Source organism: Callionymus lyra, chromosome 1 (genome assembly GCF_982586985.1).
Source record: "Callionymus lyra chromosome 1, fCalLyr1.hap1.1, whole genome shotgun sequence".
Lineage (NCBI taxonomy): Eukaryota > Metazoa > Chordata > Actinopteri > Syngnathiformes > Callionymidae > Callionymus > Callionymus lyra.
The window spans coordinates 45,627,718-45,648,873 of record NC_141818.1 but is presented as its reverse complement, the minus strand read 5'-3'; the positions used below and the strand labels follow the sequence as shown (position 1 = coordinate 45,648,873).

The following is a 21,156-nucleotide window of genomic DNA, read 5'->3' as shown; positions in this document are numbered from 1 at the left end:
CCCCTAAAACAAAAGAGAACAGACCCTGCTCCCAATAATGCCTTAGATTTATCTGGTCCTAACATCACAACTGTCAGTCGGTATCTGTATCACTTCCATATGGTCCCCTCAGGTGTGATCAGTGAGGACTCGTGACTTGCTTATCAGAGAGAGTGATAGCGTCAGAGGTCAAAAGGATGACATCCAGAGGACACGAGGGAGGGATGTGAGCAGCAGGGGGTCGAATCCGAATTCCGATTTGCGCTTTAAAAGTAATTTTTAGATTCCCAATGACTTCTTTCAATCGGCGCCGACAGCGCCCGAGCGATACAGTCGGAAGACAGAAATAACTCCGTGCCTGTTGCCATAGCTAGTGGGCGGCATCACGGAGAAAATACAAGGTAAGTTACAATTACACAAGAATAAGGCGACAATTAAAGGACAGGATGTGAGTTCTTTTCCCTCACGCTCCGTTACAGCTCCCTCTTCTCGTCCCCACTCCCGTCTCTCCGCTCTGCTTTAATTATCAGCCGGCTCGGGGAGACACCCGGTAAGTGCGCCTGACAAGCAAGTGTGGAGAGTGACGGCGGCGTGACACGCACCATCCTCCCGGATTCGCATTTGAATAACGCCTGCATGGGCAAACACAAACAACGCGTAACACCTGCAAATGGGAAAAGTAAACCTCGTCAACTACGCTTCCTGTCTCCACGAGCGAGCGCGGACCCGGAGAGACGGATGAATCATTAGCGAGTTTACACTCGAAGATGAAGGACACGGCGCGCTAATATGACCTTGGAATTTATTTACTCATGGAGAATAAACAACAATATTGCGATACAGCCCGGATGACATTAAACCTCATTTACTTTCTAATGTTGGTCCCCGTAAGACACAACTGTGGCATGATAAATGCTAATAACCTCCGCCCCCCACTGTGACCCATGACTCACCCACACCATTCTTTTCGCAACCTATTTTGTATCCCCTTCCTCATAGATCACCAAGACATTAGTGCCTTTAAAATAACAATAAATAAATGTATTACTATCAACTGATGGTCATCCTGGTTATCCGATATGACCCACCGTACCCGGTTACCATGCAAGGTTGCCTACGTCTGTCAACAGTCCAGGGTTAGAGGGGTCGGCCGTAGATATGACCTCTTCTTGCACGGTTCACGATATCTGGCGAACCCTTTCGTCTCCAGCTCTGATGTTGAGAAGCTCTGGGACCTACTGACCTTTCCTGGGGTGAGTTCATTATTATTGTGTGTTGTGTTGCAGTTGTAAATTATTGCCGGCCGCTCGTTGGTGTCATAGGTTGGCCTCATCTGGGAGATCTGGCAAATGCTGTGTGACCTAAAATGTTCGGTTTAATAGGAACTATTCCCAAAAACAATTCCCAACAAAACAAAAACAGTTTCCCAAAGGAGACCTCCTGAGGGATCAATAAAGTTTTACCTTACCTTACCTTACCTTACCTTAACTGTAAGAGGCAGTTGGAAGAGTCAGTGGCGTTTGCTCGTGAGTTTTTACATGTATTACTATCATGACACTTATTTAAAGGAAAGCTGTGAAAAATACAACACAAAGGTGCATTGAAATTAAAAAATGTACTAATTTTCTACTCACCCTCGTGTCGGCTAAGGGTTGAGATTATTTTCAGAGTAATCTTTTCCTTTTAATAGTTATAGGGAACAATGTTTGTTCATTTTAATGTAGCGACTGGAGCTTAGTCGTCTTCGTCCAAAAAGACACTTATAAACATCCAAATACCTCCATACTGCTCGTCTGTAACGACCATCTTGTGTTGAAGCCTCGACAAGACAAATTGTTCAGGAAAAACTTAAACAAGTCTAGCTAGTTTGTACTGCAGACGAGCAGTATGGAGGTATTTGGATGTTTTTAAGTGTCTTTTTGGACGAAGTTAAAGACGAAGAAATCTGAGCTGCAGTCGCTACATTAAAATGAACAAACATTTTTGTCTATAACTCTAAAAAGGAACAGATTACTTTGAAAATAATCCTAACCCTTAGTCAACATGAGTGTGACTAGAACATTTTGGGTAAACTTTAACTTCAAGGCATGGACAAATATCCCGTAAATTAAAAACTGTGAATGAGGCGTTGATGAATGCAGGTTTCAGCATTAGTGTAAACATAAATCTAGACGAAGTTGTTTTCAACAACAGCATCTTTGTATTACAATGAAAGTACATCGAATAAATCACAGGCAGGACGGTTGTTGCCGTGGTAATGCAGCATCACTTTGTCGAAACTATTCTCTTTTTGACCGAACCACACTTGTTTTTCATATTCTACTTGAGGGTGTCACGTTTTTCTCTCCCTTCCCTGGCATGCACACCTATGCTGTGCATACTGATGAAGACTGAACAGATGCTTTGGCCCTCTGCTACACTTTCACAGCAGAGGAAGCGAGGGAAAAAAAAGGGAGAACATGTGTGCTACACTGTAGTTTTTGACAAAAAAACATCTGCCAAAATTGTACGCCTGGCAGCCGACGTGAGCAGCAAGTTGTCGATATATCCTCTATAAAGGTTAATGTTACAAAAGTAAGATTTCACCAGCAGACAGACATGTATGTTGACGAAAAAACATGAACTACCCTTCTTATTCTAAAAAAGATATACTTTCATTTTGGTGAACAACTTCCTTCAGGGTTGAAATAAAATCATCTAGATTCAGTTGAAAAAATATTTTCAATTTTAAGGTTGAATTTGAACACATAAGGTATCTTCTAGAGTAAAGAGATACTGACTGGAGCCTATCCCAGCCTGTATGTTACTATCTTTTGAGTAAAAAAAAAAGGAAATGTATGTATTTAAGTATAGTTTTTAAAGGGTAAAAAAAAGTGTTCTTTACTTAATTTGCCGTGGCATAAATCTGGCATAAAATAAGAGCATCCCAGCTTCCATCATGGATGAGGTTCAAGTTGTTGAACAACAACAAAAAGCATGGATTATATACATAAACATACAGCATTTGTCAATGCTAATGCTACATTAAAAGTAGAAATTGTTCAGCCATGGAATGCGTCACTGAACAATCGACCTTCAACAAAAGAGAAGAAAGTAAAGTAGATCATCTTTTTTTGATGAGCTAAAATGATTGTCCCTGTCCGGCGTCACTATAAGTGGTTTTCTTGAAGTTGAAGCTTCACTGTTGTTTGATTTATTATTATTGTGCTGAAACTCCATTTTCCACGACCACGGGTCCAAAGGAGAAGATGAAGTCGCTGATGCGAAGTGGATTAAAGAGGTTATGAGATCCAAGGAATGTGGGAGAAACTTCATAAAATGACTTCATAAAGCAACGTTCGGAAACTTCTGCTCTATTGTGCGTTTAGATTTTAAGTGAGGTCAAGAAACGATTAATCGTTTAATCAAGTGAGTGACATCGTTTTTGACGCTTTTTTAATCAAGACCTTCATCATGGATGAAATTAAACTGTCATCATTGCATTTACATTTCTATCCAACATCACCTGCATGTACACCAGCCTTCATTTCCAGTCGACTTCCACGCCAGTACAGAACCAAATGAAGCAACATTTGTGGTACAAATATACATATAATTAATCGCCGGGAACACGAGGTCCCCTGAAGGCTTCAAACTGTAGGAAGATTCCCTTGCATGAAAACATGCTTAATCCATCCAGCTGATTAAGAATCTTGCCAAACCACACACAGTCAATTGTGTGTGTGTGTGTGTGTGTTTGTGTGTGTGTGTGTGTCGGCAAATAAATGTCAGCTTCCTTTTCTTTAATCTGACTCCACACATGAAATGGAATATTCCCACCCACACAGCACTGCATGCACCATCAGTGTGTGTGCTTCTCCCTACCAAGCGAAACAATACAGCTGCTGTGCTGATGGCCCCGAGACTCGGCAGCAACAACCGACGTCAGGAAAAATGTTTTTAACGCAAATGATCTCGCGAGCATGTGTAGAGAACTGATTGTAAAGGCGTTTTGTCTTTTAAAAGTGCGAATGCATGTGGTTTTGCAAAGACTGGGACTTGTTCTCAGTAGTTCTGTGACGACTAGGAACAAGGAAGGAGATCCAAGAGGAAGGAACAGGCAAACTATAGAGGTGAACAAAAACAGTTAATTATACAAAATAGCAGAAGATCAAAAATGGGACGCAGCCCAAAGACGGAAGATTAATGTTTAAATAAAGTCCAGAATAATGAAAGGATGATATATATATATACAAATATATATATATGTATATAATTATCAAACCACGTAAGATAATTATATACATATATATATATATATATATATATATATATATATATATATATATATATATATATATTCATTCCAAATAGAACTATAAGTGTGAGTAGAAAACGAAATGAGGAACTAGGTGGTGTTGGAAAATATCGATACCCCTGTATATCGTGATATTTGTTTTCACGATTCTGCATCGATATTTGACAATGATTGACAATATTTCTATTATGGGTTATATTTTAATGATCAAAATAAAATCATTCAACTCTTATTTAAAATGAAAATGCAAATATTCACAGCATATATTTCATTTTTATGTAGCAATTAAACTTCTAGGATGACTAGCTAGAGGAACAAAAGAATTGTGCCAGATCCGGGTGATGACTGAGGACGAGGGGATACAGTTGATTCAAGCAGCTTTTAAAGCAGCTAGAAATGTTTAAGACCATTAAAAATACCAATTTCTTTAGTGACAGTTCCTGAAGGAGGATCAATATTAAAATAAATACTGAAAAATAAGTCTTAAGTATTATTTTTCTTCATCAGAAGAAGATAAAACCTTATATAGGCTTTGAATTCAATTTACAAATGACATATAAAGCACAACTTGTTGAGGTGGCCTTAGCAAATCATCGATACATTTATGTTGTATCTAAATTTAGTTTTGGAATATATAGAGATATTCAGAAAATATTTGGTTTACTTGACACCATACTTGTCAGTTAATTATTTGTATTTGTTTTGGGTTGTATTTAATCAAATTGTTTACAAATGGTTTTGTTAAATCTTAAGACAGAGACATTGTGTCTCATTTATGAGGCATGAGCGGAACAAATCTGTGGGTGAAACGTAAGCACTATTGGAAATAAACAGTTAAATGAATATTGTGATTTTTGTATTATTTATGTGAACAATACCCAGATACTTTTAAAAACATGATTTGAACATAAATAAAAAATAAAATAAATCCCTTTCAGGTAAATTAGTTGACAAATGCAGTTTGGAAATCAAGTTTGAATTATCGATTTAAATCATCTCAATATATCACAGATTTTCAGTACATGGTGAATATTTGTTAAATAATAATTAAACATAAGAATATAGACTAATAATATGCTAAAAATATCAAAATATGTAAACAATTGCCAGCTATATTTTCTGCTAGAGAGGTTTCCTCAATAATGTAATGTTCTCGTCAGCAGGTGATATCATGGACTGTGAGATCGACTCCTCCTGAAGTCTTTCTTTGGTGTCAGTACATCCTGAACCTTCCTTGACTCAATTCTCATTCCTCAACATCAATAAGTAGCGACTTACCCCCCCACCAAAAAAAAAACCAAAGATATGAAATGAGGAGAATGGTGTAACATGGTCTGACGAAGCTTCATGAAGCAGTGTCATTATTTCCAGAGTCCACTAGATGGCAGTCTCTGCACTATTTTACTTTGTTATAAACAACTGTTCTAATGAAACATCAAATTATTTTAAAGTGATGGCGCCACCTACTGACCTCCAAACAATATGACACTGTTTCATGAAGTTTCTTCAGACCATTACTAGTCCTTGTCTGAGATATTTACTGGCTCAGTGCTTTTTCTAGTTAAAAATAACTCATTTTCCAGAAAAACGTTGGTGATTTCTGAAGAGTAAATACCTTTGTATGTAACCAAACCATAAATAATGGAAAAATATGCGGTTACTTAAAGCATTTGAGGAGATATTTATGACTTCCAAATGACACAACAATCCAATCTGCTGTGTCAATATTTGAAGAAGCATAGTCAAGGACAATCTCACACAGCAATATGATCCACTGCCGTATATTCAACATTAATACAGGCAGCGTCAGACGCTCTATTTTAGAAAGATATTAATCACTGTAAGAAGTGGATTTATGGTTTTTCCACGGATGGAGGACGTCCCAGCTTAGCTGTCCATGGCCCGGAAGAAAATTAGATTATTTAAAATGTCATTGAGAGGGGCTTTAAAACATTTTCCCGAGAATGTGTAACTCACGATAGTATTAAAGAAGAAAATATGTCTTGTATAGTCATTACAGCCCAGGTAATATTTACTTTATCTATACAGTACACTAATATTTACGTTAGTACTTTACAATAAACTTGTGTCAATGTAACTTATTTATTATTGTATGCCTTTGTTGTTGTTTTACCTCTTCCTGCAAGATTCCTTACTTCAGTGATGTGGGAAATAAATGCAAGCACCGTCTCAAACCCAACGCTTTAATTCAGTTTTCCCAGGCGATCCAAATAAAAGGTAGTAGTACTTCAAGCTTCATGAAGCAGAAGTCCACTAGATGGCAGGAAGGAACCTGAGGGTTGATTTCTTGGTTGACAAAACTCAGATTATACATGAAGTGGTTATTAACAAAAGGAATTTCACAAGTAAATTAAATAAAAACTCATTGCATTTCAGTTTTAATGTTGTAAGGTTCAGCGATAAACATATCCCTAACAAATGTATGAAGATCAAAGCATCGGGGCAAGAGATATAATCTCTATTCAGACTCTCGTAAAAGATGATAAGTCCTCTGGAAATAACTTATAGATGGAAGAACACACAGAGGCTTACAAGGGATTCTACAAATGCAAATAGCAGCTGGGAAAAGTTAAAGATAAGCAGCTGGGAAATAAAGGGAATTGGATCTAACAGTAGGAATCATTAGGAGTGGCAAATCAATTGGGGAATGATCCGGGGGGAGAGTAAACGGAGGCGGAGAGGCACCGGGTGGCAGATTGTGACAACTTAAGTTGAACAATCGCGTCCAGAGACGTGGAGAGAATCCCCCCGTCACTGTGAAAACTCGATCATCCCTCTCAACGTTGGCTCCAGGAGCCCAATAATCGGCGTCTGCAAAAGGGGGTTTGTGGAGTCAAGGGAATGCTTCGGTGTTTACACTTGTCACGAAGATTTGTGTGTCCGAGATGCACAGCCACTTTAAATGAGGGAGACGGGTGCCTAAATATAGACAGGATGGAGGGGGAAGCACAAACACTCGGAGACAAACACCATTATAGCCAGGTCGCGACGGGGCCAGGATTAGTGCTCGACGCACACATCTCCAAGGTTAATGCAGTTTTGTTATGATGTTAGAGATTTGACGCACAAACGAGTGCCCACACTATACATCATCAATGACTACATTCCGGCTTTTAAATGTTCAGGCAATGTGTGGTTTCAGTGACTTCAAACTGGTGTGGTGGAGAAACCCAGACCAAAGCAGAAATTGTGCAGCTCCAACAACACTGTTTGTGTGAATTTTCCTCAAGCGCTTTGTGACCCTGGTCTCGAAAAGCGCTATATAAATAAATATTACTTACTTACTTACTTACTTACTTACAATTTAATATATTGGTAAATACAAAGTCATTAGAGCCCAATGACAATTGAACAATGACAAATGACAAAATCCTGATGATAAGGTTCCAGGGTTGAGTCAGTACTTGGGTGACTTAGGTCAGTCTGTCAAACTGAGCCTTAGAAACCTGGGTGTTGTATTTGATAAAGACATGTCTCTAGTTCAACACTGCAGAAAACTGACCAGAAACTGTTTCCTTCAACTGAGAAAAATCTCTAAACTTAGGAAAATGTTGTCACAACATGATCTGGAGCTTGTAATCCATGCGTTTGTTTCTTCTCGTCTGGACTATTGTAACAGTTTGTTTTCATGTCTTAACAAGAAGGATCTGTCTCGTCTGCAGTTGATTCAGAACTCTGCAGCGAGAATTCTGACTCGCTCAAGTAGAAGAACTCACATTTCTCCGGTCCTTAAAACTCTTCACTGGCTTCCAGTTTCTTTCAGGATCAACTTTAAAATTCTGGTTCTTACTTTCAGATCTATTCATGGTCAGGCTCCTCCTTACATCACTGATCTGATCCAGCCTTACACCCCAGCTCGGGCTCTGAGGTCTGTGGATCAGAATCTACTTATGGTTCCACGCACACGGCTCAGGACCAGAGGAGAGAAATCTTTTCAGGCTGTTGCTCCTAAGCTTTGGAACAATCTTCCTCTCTCTTTGCGCTTGATGGATCTACTGACTCCTTTAAGAAACATCTTAAGACGTTTTTATTTGTTCAGGCTTTTCCTTGAATTTCTCGAACTCCTGTGTTGTTCTCAGTATTATCTTGATCTTTAAAGTATGTACTTTTTTGAGTATTGTTTTGATTGTTTAAGCGCTTTGTGACCCTGGTCTCGAAAAGCGCTATATAAATCAATATTACTTACTTACTTACTTACAATGTTAATATTTGTTGTACATAAAATGGTAAAGTTTTCTCCCCGTCCTTTGGTCCCCGGAGTCCATTATGACATCACAATGGCTAATGCTTGAGACTTCCGGGATTGATGACACGCAACGACAAACCTCAATGTTTGACCAATCACAGCAGGGTGGGTGTGGTTTTGTAATGAGATTACATCTCTCGGTGGGTTGGGACTTGAGATCATTTTCTTAAATATTTCAATGAAAAGAGAGTTTTTTACAAACAGACAATAGAGGTCTAAGATCTATTTAAGACACAATTAAAACAACACATTTGTTGCCTTTTAATGACCCTTTGCATTTACAATGGAGATAGTATACAAAGAGACACATATTCAGTAAATAATTGCAAGTTCCATTTTCAAATTTACTTGACATATGTGCTTCAAAAATGGCCATAGAAGAAGAAAGTTAAAGACAGACCGGAAGACGAAGGCAAATTGAATACTGTAGGCTGATTCAACTGAAAGTAGAGCAGCAGGAAAAATAAAACTATCATGTGTTTAACTAGAAATTAAGTCAACGATGAAGTCATTTGTGCTCATTTTTGTCATAGAAATATAGCTTAAAGGTTTTATTTCTCATGGCTTCGCCAGTCAAGTTGGAGGAAGCAGTTATAGGCGGAAAGGAAAGACGAGACACGAGTAGATCAGAGAGAAATCTTATGCTGAGATGTAGACGGTGACAGGAAGGCCTGAAGGTTTGGACACGTGGAGACAAGGGACTACGAAGGCAAACATCACTGACACAGCTTACAAGAAAAGTCGTGAGAGTGAGAACAAAATGTGAGAAAAATAGCTGTTGTGAGGATTGTTTGGAGGATGTGCAAGTGTCACAACCCTTAATGGGAAATGATGAAGTGAGTCCACGGTGGAGGATTTTTGCTAGAAGAGGTGTGTATTACGCCTTTTCCGTGGATTGACACCAAATGAATCCCTAAAATAACTGTGATGTAACTCAGACTATGGGTATTGCTCAGACTATTGATGTGGGAGCTCATTCAAAATCAACAGGTTTTTTGGAATAGACTTGAATGAATTCTTAAAGGACTAGTTTTAGTCAAGTTTGATGGGAAAGTCCTGAGCTAAAGTGTGTTCATCAGAAGTACTTGAGGTTTGTGTTTGGTTGAAATCTTTGGAGTGACATCATTGTGACCCTGTGATGAAGATATAACAGGTTCCTTACATCTCTGTACTTCAGAGAGAAATCGGACTAGAGAGTATGTTCTGTATTGTTCTCTCCTTGCAAGTAAAATGATTGACATAATCCATTTCTTGTGTCTGTTCTTTGAGTTACAGCTCTAAGTCAGCTGGTCTCCACTCACCCTTTCACCGATATATCATCAAACCCTGTGGGTCACACATCAGTGGCCATTTGTGATTTGGTCTGAGAGGAAAGATATCCCTTGATATCAGCACTTTGGCCAGAGAGATCTCAGCCGGCCGGGGTTGACTCACGGGAATAAGGAGATTAGATGGGAAGGTCAGCCAAGGTCCGGTTGTTGTGATGACGTCATGTATATATTTTAATGAATGGCTTATTCCCTAAACAAGAGGTTATTGTTTTAAAAGATGTCTCCAGGACAAAACCCAAGATGGACGACTCGGTCAACATTACACATAGAAATTCCAGAGGATTTGATAAGACCAAGAATCACTAGCTAAAGCATCACGAATAAAAATTGCCCTTTGACAATGTCATAAAACTATGATGGTTTAAATATGATGAGTTCAGTTATTGTCTCTCAGTGGTGAAACATAGTTAGACACAAAAACCCGCCTTATGTTGCTTCTGATTGGCTGATGTTGTGTGGTGCCGTCAGTGGTGATTGGCTGGAATCAGAGTTAATTATCATGAAAAATATAAATATATATAGTATTAAATAAGTGGTTTCTTTAAAATAATAACTTAGTTACATTACAAATAACTTCTTTAATAAGTGACTCAGTTACGGGCCTATACAGATTGGACAGCACAGTATCGAATTTATACATACGTATACAGTATATTATATATATATTGATGACTGAGGACGAGAGGATACAGCAGCTTTTAAAGCTCATGTTTGGGCATTATTTGGTTTGAAAACAAATGAAAGCAGTTATGACTTGTCAAGAGTCATGTTGTCTGGAAATTCTGCAACACCAGAGTCAAGTACTGGACAATACTACACATATATCCTTGTTACTACAGTATCACAACACCAGAGTCAAGTACTCGACAATACTACACAGATATACTTGTTACTACACTATCACAACACCAGAGTCAAGTACTGGACAATACTACACATATATACTTGTTACTACACTATCACAACACCAGAGTCAAGTACTGGACAATACTACACATATATCCTTGTTACTACAGTATCACAACACCAGAGTCAAGTACTCGACAATACTACACAGATATACTTGTTACTACACTATCACAACACCAGAGTCAAGTAATCGACAATACTACACATATATACTTGTTACTACACTATCACAACACCAGAGTCAAGTACTCGACAATACTACACATATATACTTGTTACTACACTATCACAACACCAGAGTCAAGTACTGGACAATACTACACATATATACTTGTTACTACACTATCACAACACCAGAGTCAAGTACTGGACAATACTACACAGATATACTTGTTACTACACTATCACAACACCAGAGTCAAGTACTGGACAATACTACAAATATATCCTCGTTCCTACAGTATCACAATATATTTTACAGATGCACTTGTATTTCTGATAATGCATTTAGTTTAAAAAAACAAAAAAAATCACAGTCAAATATAGTCTTAACAACGATTCACAACACTGGCAAAGCCTCTCATAAACACACAAATAAAGGAAGTCTTTTGACATTTGACAAAAGGACCCACATCCCCCCAAAGAATAGAAGTAGAACACAACTCAGACCGTATTTTTAGTCATTATTTCTTTATATTTAAGATATTTGAAGAAAACTATTAATAAATCGTTACTTTTTATTTTTTGCAGCAAACATTTAGAGTCCATTCCTAAGCAATATTTCAAGAAGTGCTTCTCAAAAACCCAGCAAAACATCAAGACATGTACTGTCCACTGCCTGGCAAGAGCGTGTGTGTGAGAAAGACCCCGAGACGATCGGACCTTTCAGGGACGTTTGGATTTACTTAAGCTCGATATTTACTCCAACAGTGTGAGATAAAAGCCTCACTCGCCAATCCCACAAGTCTCAGCGGGGGGTTGCCGGCAGACTCCAGGTTCCTAGCCTCTGAGCCGCAGGCTTCAACACCACATGCACGTGCAAACATGGTCATTAGTGAGCGACATTTAAGTAAAACCTTTGGATGCTGATGATGTTGGGAAGAAGTCATTCAAGTAATGACCCGATTCAAACCTGCTCATTATCCATGATTAAACTAATTGTCCTCTCTGAGGGGCAACATGCAGAAATTATTACACGATAATAAGCCGGGATTCACTCGCAAATACATGGGATTATTACTGTCCCTTTCCAATGTAATTCCAGATCTTAAGGTGCTAAGATTCAAAGCGAGGTCAATCCTATTCTCGACTCCTACAAAAAAAAATTCTCACAAAAAATGTATTTGATACTGAGGTTGTAATACAATTTCAATTTTAAAATATGTTGCATTGATATTTAATAATTGTGCATTTTAAAAAGGGAAACTAATGTTTAAACCCAACTCTCCTGACATGTTTCAAACGTTGAAGACTTCCTCTCCAAGATGCAGTAAGTCCCTCATCATGGCCATGTTTTCACCTTATTACTCTATAAAGTTGCTCTGAAATCTGGGCGAACGAGAGGTTACGAGAGCGGAGTCCATTATGACGTAATAATAGCTTCACTCCTCCTCCAGCCAGCTGTAATTTATATTATATTTATTTTAAATAAATCAACGATTAATGTGTGAATGAAGAAGATTTGAAAAAACAGATGTCTGTTAACTTTCGCGACAGCATAAGATAAACGCGAAACACTGAACTGAACGACAATCACTTCAATGAATAAACAAAAAACGAAAAAATAAAAACACAAGAGCACAAAAGTGACTTTTGTATGTGTTTAAGTTGCTAGGGAAAAAGAAAGACGGCCAAAAATTGGTTACGGCTAGTGACGTGCTGATGAAGCAGTGTCATGTTTTAGGAGGTCAGTAGGTGGCGCCATCCGTTTAAAAATGATGTTTCATTACAACAGTTTTTGTGGAAAATAGTGTAAAAACCGCCACCTAGTGGACTCTGAAATAATGACACTGCTTCATTAAGCTTCGTCAGACCATCACTACTACTGGCCTCTAAAAATACAATAACAGTTTTAATATGTATAATATAGTATAATTAAACCAATCTTCAGAGAAATATCATGCACAAATTGAAAGCTGATGTGTAGACACTGCTTCGTGAAGCTTCGTCGACCCATCACTAGTGCCACGCTTATTTAGCTAGTTAGCATTTTTTGGCTAATTGTTACTTCAAAAAAAGCCTTTCAAAGTCATCTCTCACCTCAATCCATGAAACCATCACAAAAGCCTATTCACTGAAAATCCCTCTTTTTAAATCCTAATAAAGACAAAACAAATTCCATACATTTCCTGTCAATCCGGCAAATTTATACAACTGTAAACGATGAGCTACTTATCATTCAGTTTATGGAATATAAAGAAATTCTTTATGGGATTTTCTTACTTTAAAAAAATGCCAGTACAAATATAGTTTCTACATTTCCACAATTCCACAATATATATATATTTTCTTAAGCCAACAGACATCATTACTTGCGACAAACCGTATGATTTTATCTGGATTTTGGATCCGGATTTCATTTATTGAGTCGGCTGTAGCTTCTTGTAGCAGGAAGAACAAGATTGCTGAGATGAGCTCCTGAAATGAGCTCCCTCTGTTTGGCGTCTAAAAATAAGGGACCTCAGTCTAACTCAAATAAGACTGCAAGTAAATCAATGGATGTTTAGAGAGACTTGGTAACGTCACATTTTTTTTTACCCCCGGAAGAGTCGGAGGAGAAGTAAGTCTGGACTATTAAACTTCAGCTGCCTCTGTGATCTGACCTCACTTTAGATAGTGATGTGTTGATGAAGCTTCATGAAACAGTGTCATGTTGTTTAGAGGTCAGTAGGTGGCGCCATCAGTTGAGAAATAATGTGATGTTAAAACAGTTGTTTAAAACAATAATAGTGCAGAGACCGCCATCTAGTGGACTCTGAAAATAATGACACTGCTTCATGAAGCTTCGTCAGAACATCACTGCTACTCTAAAAATACAGTAATGCTTTATTAAGCTACTGCAGTTAAACTCATCATAGGAGCAGAAATGTTTTGAAAATGGTTTAAGGAAGTGATGCTTCATGATGTAATGATGTAATTAATATATAATTATGGACACTTTCCTACATCAGTATATTAAGAATAATAATAATAATATATTCCAAGAATATAGTATATTTCAAAGGGGGAGTTACAATGTGCACACGTGTGTAAGTAAGTAAGTAATATTTGTAAAGCGCTTTTCTAGACCAGCATAACAACGCGCTTAAAGTTTTGAAAATGTTTTTATCTGGTAAAAATCATTCATGCAAAATAAAGAAAATTTAATAGAGCAAATATGAGTGAGCTGTTTTTTATTTTTATTTTTAAAATCAAACATTCTATTACAAGTGTAATGTCCTTCGTCTTAGATTGATTTAAAGAAAAGAACAATAACAACTATTTTAAAGTTAAATAATCATTTGCATGTCCATATTAGTCATACATTCTCCGTGTCGATGAATGATTTGCGCCTACGGTTTGGACGTGTTGCGTGTTTGCATTTAACTAAAGTTAACAGGGTTGCCATGGTGATACAAAGATGGAAAATGATGACGAAAAACAATTTTACTTGCACAGTGTCTTCTTTCTAAGTGTATCTTATTGATATAAAATGAGTTGAATGGACTACAGGGGAAAATAGTTCATAATCTCGCATGTAACCCGGAGCCGGAGTCACAGGAGGCAGCTGTCATTTAAGAGGAGGGCGCCCCCTGTCGTTCAATTGAATCATGGCAGCCAATTTAAACTAAAAAGGAATTTTTGTTCAATGTAAGATTCTAAAAATCTCGATGGGATATGTCGTGCTCGATAAGAAAGAAATGAGGATAATAAAAAAGGGTGAAATGTGGGTTTCTTTCTTCCAGACCTGTTGAAGCTGCCATTGTAAAGACAAGCCAAGAAGAAGCTGTCAGTCGTTCATCTTAAATGAGCTTTTACGCATACGATCAAGTTGTTCACCTGCCTGAGGAGACTCGAGGAATGAAACGCATGTCACACAAACAAAGTCAGTTCACACGATTTCCCTGTGAATAAGAAATAGATCTTTCTTACCTTGTCAGACATCCACGAAGAATGCGCACCCTAAAACTGCAAAGAAGTGTCAATAATCCTTCATAAATTCAGGCTCTCTTTAACTCCAATGAGGGTGAATATCCTGGCGATTCCAAATGTGATGCTCCTGCTCAGTTTGTATTCTTCACCTTCACGGATTTTTGCCTCCCCCCCCCCCTGCCAAAAAAAAAAAAAAAAATGTGCGCATGCGGAATTAATGCGCGCGCCCTGGAGATCGCCTTTGCGGTCCAAAGGAATCCACGTGTGTCCGCGTGTTCTTCCCGAATCCCTCAACTCCTCAGATGTCTGACGCGGAGGCGAGAGGCACGGGTTCCGTGAACGCACCGTGACGCACAGCGCGAGCGGTCGGCGGTGGAGGTCACTGTCCAGTCAACGGTGCGCGACCACCGGCGCGTCACCATCTTCAGCAGCAGGTCCTCAACTGTTGCCTCTTCCACTGCCTCACATGCGCAAATGGACACCCCTTTGCGAGCGCTTCAGGGGTGAGGGGTGGGTGTGAGGGGCGCGCGTTCCACTCCAAACACAAGTCCCCAATATTTTTTGGATGGATTTGATCGTTTTTATAGTGATGCGCGTTTGCGTTCGTTCCCCCTCCGACAGTCTCCGCCTCTCCACATGGAAGACACAGGTGGGAGGTAAAAGGCCCTTTGAGGTGTTGCAAATGAATATTTAATGTGTGTGTGTGCGTGTGTGTGTGTGTAGGTGGGCGCGCGTCTTTACGCGTGTGTGGAGAGAATCAATGGATGGATGTGTGTGCACCAGTGACAGTAAGGAAAAGAGAAGCACAAAAAAACAATAAAAAGAGGGAAGGAGCAGGATTGTGTTTGTGGTTTGTGTGGATAGTGTGTAGTCTTTTGTGTGTGTGTCAGGGGTATATGGCAGGGGTAGGCAATTATAATTCTTCAAGGGCCACGTTAAAATCTGTGAATGTTGTTAGGGGTCGTCAAGCAAAAAGAAAGACGAGAAAATCCCTAAAAAAATTAGGACATTTATTAAGATAAATAAGCTACAATTTTATTCTTGTATATATTATATATACTAGAGGGCGTTGTGGTTAAGGGTCGAAACGCCCAGTGAAGGTTGGGGACCACCTGATGACATCTCTACCAGGCCAAGGCTTCACCCATTAGAAATGGTTGTATACTAGCATCCCGGATGTATTATGCAACTATGAGTTTTTTTCAAAATATTTCTTCAACAAACTTTAAAAAAATATTTTGAGGGATTAATATATACTCGAAGAATTAAAAAAAAAAAGGATGGGGAAAAGTAAATAAGTGTTATGTGAAAATGTAAATGAATAATAAATACAAAATACACTTTTTAATGCATTAGAACCATTTATACATGATCGTACTTTGACATTACGAGGGCCGCGTAAATACAGTCACCTTGCCCAAGTCTGGTATATGGGAAGAATTACGTTTGTGTAGCTGGGAGGCTGGAGGTATAGGTGGAAACATGTTTTTGGAGTAAATGTTTCTACATGTGTGTACCAGCAGGAAAAAAAGAAAAGACTTGTGTTGTACTGTCAGGGGGTTAGAGAGAATACGATGACTTAACGCAAGCTCACTTTGGTCCAATATTCAATTGACCATTATCCAGTGGCGGCTGGTGACAAATATTCTAGGTGGCGCTCTTTTCCAGTACATTTCCCTGCCTCTACCATTAAAGGAATCAGTCGAAAATATTTAGACAATATTGATTACAAGTATAAATATATAAGCTCCTTGTTTGGATACAAATGAAAACATATTTTTAAATATTTAATCTTGATCTTCCATAGATGTTCCATATAAATGAAAAAAAATCTAAATAATATTCAAATGTTAATCCAATTGTTAAATATAAATATACATATGTATATATAGATATCTACAGATTTCTCTCTCTCTCTCTCTCTCTCTCTCTCTCTCTCTCTCTTTATATATATATATATATATATATATATACACACAGTATATTTGCCATTTGTAAAGGAAATATTAAACTACTAAAATAATTATACAACCTGTTGTCATGAGGGGATTTTAGCTTTTAGCTTTTAGTTTTTAGGAACAGAATGGTCACATCAACAAAATAACTGCTCGTCTGTAACGTCCATCTTGTATTGAAGCCTTGACATAAAAAATTAAAAAGTCAATATTTTAAGCTTTTTTTTATAGGAATATCCCAGGCTTATTTTTTATGATTCATTTTGTTTTTTTTGGACAAAGAACAACTTAAAATAATACTCCCAATCTCAAGTCGAAAAAAAGGGTGATTAAAAAACGATGACTTTATTATTGACATATTAATATGTTCCAGAAGCATTTTTGCCCTTTTTTTCTTACCATTGATTTTAAAACTTAAAATCCGGTGAGGCTAGGTCGACCAACTGGCACCTATTTCTGAAAACACTGCTGACATCTGCTTTTCTTTTGAATTTGACTTCTTGCACTATAAATAAGTAAGAAAGTAATTAGTATTTATAAAGCGCTCTTCTAGACCAGAGTCACAATATGTACTTTAAAGGTCAAGATAACACCGAGACAAACACAAGAGTCTCAGAAAATCAAGGAAAAGCACGAATAAAAATGTCTTCAGATGTTTCTTGAAGGAGTCAGTAGATCATCAAACACAGATGTTTCTTGAAGGAGTCAGTAGATCATCAAACACAGAGATGTTACTTGAAGGAGTCAGTAGATCATCAAACACAGATGTTTCTTGAAGGAGTCAGTAGATCATCAAACACAGATGTTTCTTGAAGGAGTCAGTAGATCATCAAACACAGATGTTTCTTGAAGGAGTCAGTAGATCATCAAACACAGATGTTTCTTGAAGGAGTCAGTAGATCATCAAACACAGATGTTTCTTGAAGGAGTCAGTAGATCATCAAACACAGATGTTTCTTGAAGGAGTCAGTAGATCATCAAACACAGATGTTTCTTGAAGGAGTCAGTAGATCATCAAACACAGATGTTTCTTGAAGGAGTCAGTAGATCATCAAACACAGATGTTTCTTGAAGGAGTCAGTAGATCATCAAACACAGAGATGTTTCTTGAAGGAGTCAGTAGATCATCAAACACAGATGTTTCTTGAAGGAGTCAGTAGATCATCAAACACAGAGATGTTTCTTGAAGGAGTCAGTAGATCATCAAACACAGATGTTTCTTGAAGGAGTCAGTAGATCATCAAACACAGATGTTTCTTGAAGGAGTCAGTAGATCATCAAACACAGAGATGTTTCTTGAAGGAGTCAGTAGATCATCAAACACAGAGATGTTTCTTGAAGGAGTCAGTAGATCATCAAACACAGAGATCGTTCCAAAGCTTAGGAGCAACAGTCTGGAAGGATTTCTCTCTTCTGGTCCTGAAGCGTGTTCAGGAACCATCAGTAGATTCTGACCCACAGACCTCAGAGCCCGAGCTGGGGTGTAAGTCTGGATCAGATCACTGATGGAAGGTCTGACCATGAATAGATCTGAAAGTAAGAACCAGAATTTTAAAGTTGATCCTGAAAGAAACTGGCATAGAGTTGCTTGGCAGTAATCTGAATTCATTTTCTCTCATCAAGAAGAACTTGATAGGGGCCACCTCCACATTGAGTCCGGTCCTCTACTAGAGGCGCATTTTTATTTATTTGTTATATACAGTGCTTGACAAATAATCCGTAAACAAAGACTTTATCTTTTTTTTTTTGTTCTACATTCTACTTTTGTTTTATCTCTAAGTAGGTCTCGTTTGGTTCTTTCTGTGAGTTATTTGGTTAATATTCATTTTATAAATCGAGGTATTATATTATTATATTCTTCTGTGAAGAAAGGTTTTTTTAATTTTCTGTGGCTTTCTGGAAAACGTACATTTTTATGTTTAGGCATCCCTTAAATCGTCCCCTTTTTTCTGTGACCCTCCCAGGAAATGTTATGTGGCCCTCACAAGAAAAAAGTTTGGGGACCCCTGATTCAGAGACTTTTTTTTTACTAGTGATGGTCTGATGAAGCTTCATGAAGCAGTGTCATTATCTTCAGAGTCCACTAGACGGCGGTCTCTGTTCTACTTCTCTTTGTTTTGAACAACTGTTCTAATGAGACATCATTTTTAAACTGATGGCGCCACCTACTGACCTCTGAACAACATGACACTGTTTCATGAAGCTTCATCAGACCATCACTACTTTTTTAAATGAAATGACATCGAATATTTATTATGTTGGGAGACTCATCGACGCCCACGAACCTGGTTCAATGAACACACCGACACACGTGGAAACCACTCTCGCACTTGTTAAAAAGGTGCTTCAGTTGGAAGCGCTGAGATCGCCCCGAGCGTATTCCACCTGTGTCAAGAGCATTTGTCATGAATCCCATTGAAAAACGGCTCAACTCGGGTGACAGCGAAACATCTGTGATTTGGCGCACCTTTCAGCGCGGTAGACAAAAAAAGACTTGCGGCCATGAGGGAGGCAACATTAGTATTCATATATCATTCTTTTCCTCATGCCAGTTATGAATGCTGGATGTATTCCAAGATGCTGCAAAGCCCAGATTAGTGGCCCCTGACTAGGCTGCGGCGGCACAGAGCGATGCCTCATCATCTGGAAGCTTGAGGGATGCCACAGGGCGCCAACAGCTCATAAAAAACAAAACTCCTATTGTGAGTCCGTCCATCGATACGAGAAAGGAGAGTTATCGTTTGGTGATGATGATACTTTAATGGCCAATTATTATGGTCGCACACTGCCTAGAGCTGAGTCCTCTCAAGCAAGTTGACAGCTGCCATCGCACACAAACTATAGCTCTTTCTTTTCATCTCACACTTGAACGTCCTCTGCACTATTATTCCATTATTTAGAATATAAACAGGAAGTGTCATTAATGACATATAACTGTATAATGTACTGTACACTGCCTGTCAAAGCACATATGGTGACACAACTTGATGGCTCAGCACAGGATTTTTCACGATGGTTATAGTGATCTCATATTTTACACCTAGTTATACTTGTTTTATTATGTATTTGTTCATTAACCAGCGAGTCACAGATCACCGTCCAGTACTTTGGATACAAACATTGGAATTCTATTTTATTTTTAACTGGTCGTGATACATTCTGCAAGGTTTCATGATACAGTCATTTATGTTGAAGATCCCAGTAAGTGAAACCTCCTCAGCTCTTCAGGACATCACTAGTGGGATCCCTTGTCTCTTATCTTAATAGATGCTCTGGACCGCAGTCTCAGTGTGGTTTCATGGGCGTCACAGGTAGTGATGAACTGATGAAGCTTCATGAAACAGTGTCATGTTGTTCAGAGGTCAGTAGGTGGCGCCATCAGTTTAAAAATGATGTTTCATTAGAACAGTTGTTCAAAACAAAGGAAAATGGCGCAGAGACGCCATCTAGTGGACTCTGAAGATAGACAGTGTTTGGGGGTCTCGCAACATCCTCACTCAGGTGACCCATTCAGGGGGGTCAGTCCCAGATTGTCCCCCCGAAATTCACTCGTTTTCTACTCACCCTCATGTTGACAACATGGGTTGGGATTGTTTTCAGCGCAACTTGTAGTTTTAGAGTTATAGGCAAAAATGTTTGTCCATTTTAATGTAGCGACTGGAGCTCAGTTGTCTTCATCTTCATCTACATCCAAAAAGACACTTAAAAAACATCCAAATACCTCCAAACTACCCGTCCGTAATAACCATCTTGTCTGTTTTGACTCAATATACTCATCTCAACGACAGGGTGGATTTGTACAACGTGGTTTATCATCGCACACGAGGGACTGCGAGGACTTGTCCAATTGTATAGACCAGGGATGGCCAACCCGGTCCTCGAAGAGCCACAGCGGCTGCAGGTTTTTGTTCCAACCAATCAAGTATGCACAGTTTACCAATGAGGTTTCAGCTGAAACAAGCAACACCAGACTGACAAATGTCAAATTCCTCACTCCTAATCGTCTGATTGGTCAAAAGGTGTATTCTTGATTGGTTGGAACAAAAACCTGCACCCACTGTGGCCCTTGAGGACTGGGTTGGCCACCCCTGGTATAGACCATTATTCTGATAAAACACCATTATTACACTAATATAATGGTTTCTAGTTGCATTTCATGCGTTGAACCTACACCATTAAGCAATAAAGGATAGTTCACCCTATATTAAAATGTATAAAATGGGACGGGGTTAGTCTGAAAATAATCCCAACCATGACACAAAAAAAAGTGAATTTGTGAATGCGGGT

General features: G+C 38.5%; 1 protein-coding gene across 1 annotated transcript in view; it reads right to left on the bottom strand.

The window, feature by feature from the left end:
- cacna1ib (calcium voltage-gated channel subunit alpha1 Ib) overlaps nt 1–15,165 on the bottom strand; it is a 190,888-nt gene extending 175,723 nt beyond the window's left edge. Inside the window, exon 1 of the mRNA XM_087810032.1 lies at nt 14,915–15,165. The gene's annotated coding sequence lies outside the window, so the exon portion shown is untranslated. The remainder of the gene's footprint in view (nt 1–14,914) is intronic.
- Nucleotides 15,166–21,156: the final 5,991 nt, after the last annotated feature.